Source organism: Micromys minutus, assembly GCF_963924665.1.
Source record: "Micromys minutus genome assembly, chromosome: 6".
NCBI classification, from domain to species: Eukaryota; Metazoa; Chordata; class Mammalia; order Rodentia; family Muridae; genus Micromys; species Micromys minutus.
In genome coordinates this window covers 65,951,597-65,953,570 of record NC_137975.1, presented here as the reverse complement: position 1 = coordinate 65,953,570, position 1,974 = coordinate 65,951,597, and positions in this window count along the sequence as shown.

The window sequence follows — 1,974 nt, the reverse complement described above, 5'->3', positions numbered from 1 at the left end:
TGCCACATTTCCAAACTATTTGTTTAAAAAATGTTTTATATTTTCCAAACTACTGGTTTCAAAACCTTGCCAAGAATTTTGAAATTCAGGTTTCCTGTCTTTTCTAACTATACATTTATTGCTACCAGACTTATCATCTTGCCCCTGAATATTAAAACATTTTAAAGCTAGCAAAAAGTTATGAGGCTTCTTTCTACCACTAAAATATAGAAACAATTTTATGACTGTTACTTTCATCAAAAGAACATTTATTCACGCTACAGATCTGAGCACCCAAAACATAAACACAGTAACACGAGGAAAAAACAAGGTCACTTGAAATACCCCTAAACATTCTCCATTCTGCAACTCACAGCTGTGTTCTGAAGTATAGTTTAAAATGTAACTAAAATGTACAGTTTTCACTTGAAATCCTACCTTCTCGTTGGGGGAAAGACAGTTTTAAGACCCTCAATGGATGCCTGAAACAGCAGAAGCTCCCAACTTCCAGCAAGATAGCCAATGTTGATGCTCATCTTTCCATTAAAGGAAGAACTTCTGGCTAACCTTTGGTTTCTTCACTTTGGAGCCATTGAAGAACAGAGGAATTACCTGAACACAAACACGTCTATGCTACCATAGTAGACCCAGTAGCTGAGGTGGCTTAGTGACTGACAAGAGGTGGGAATGTACTGGACAAATGAAGTCCAGCAGGCTACTCTGAGTAGCCTACACATTAACATTTACTAGCTCTTTCTGGGATTTCCATGTATTGTTTGATTATTTTTTAGCTTATTAGCTAGAACCACAAAAAGCAAAAGAACAGATAAAGAGGGACTGTGACAAAAGCAATGAAATACTTTTAAGTAATAAGATTCATTAAAATATTTTACAGGTCTAAAACCTGATTAACTTTTAAACAAAGTAACATTTGGAAGAGGGAAAAACTATATTCTAAAGTTATTCTATATTACTCTTTGCTATATTTTTGTTTGTTGAAGGTTCAAGGAAAAATGTTAAACTACACAAAATTATAGTCCCCAATTTAAATGTACTATTACTTTTATGTTTTGCTATAGAGATTGTTTTAAAACATTCATTTTTAATGTTCCAAAATATAATTGTATGAAATTAAACAAGTAATTTCTAAAGAGTAAATGGACTAATTTAAAGAATAAGTTTTGTTAACGATTTAATTGTTAGGTTCATTTAACAGTATAGTAAGATATTTCAAAATTACCTGCTCCTGATGCTACCTACTCCAATTCACCACAACCAACATTTCCCACTCCCCAGTTAAGTCCAGTTAATGTTGAATATTTATAGTTTTCTTTGGATAAGTAACAAAAAGCACCCACATTTGTTCACACTTCATTGTGGAAGATACATGGAATACATTTTCAAAGCAAATATTTTTTAAATTACTTAAAAAATTTTAGACATGTCAGTGTGACTTTGGTTTATAAAGGAAAACCTTAGCTTATAATTTAGTAGTCACAGGCTTAATAACATCAAGTTTGCAAATATTTTAAAAGATATATATATATATATATATATATATATATATATATATATATATATATATATATATATATCAGAGACTGGTCAGTACTTTTCTTGTTTTATCTGGCTTTAGTGTCAGGCTAATATCAGCTTCATAAGGAGTACCCTTTCTTTGTTATTTAAATAAACAAATTAAAAAGCATTTGTGTTAGTATTTCATTGAAGGTCTGGTCATCTTTTTAATTAATAGATATTTGATTAGGGCTTCACTTTTCCACAAGCTGTTCAATGTTTTTTATGTCGTCATGATTTAATTTGGTAGGTCATATACACCTAGAAATCTGTATTTTATTTTAGAGTTTTCCAATTCGTTGGGATATATGAGTTTTAAGGTAAGACCAAAGAATTTTCTGAATTTCATTAATGTGTGTGGTAATAGCTTTCCTTATCCTCAAGTTTAATTACTTTGAGATTTTTTTCACCTCAATATTT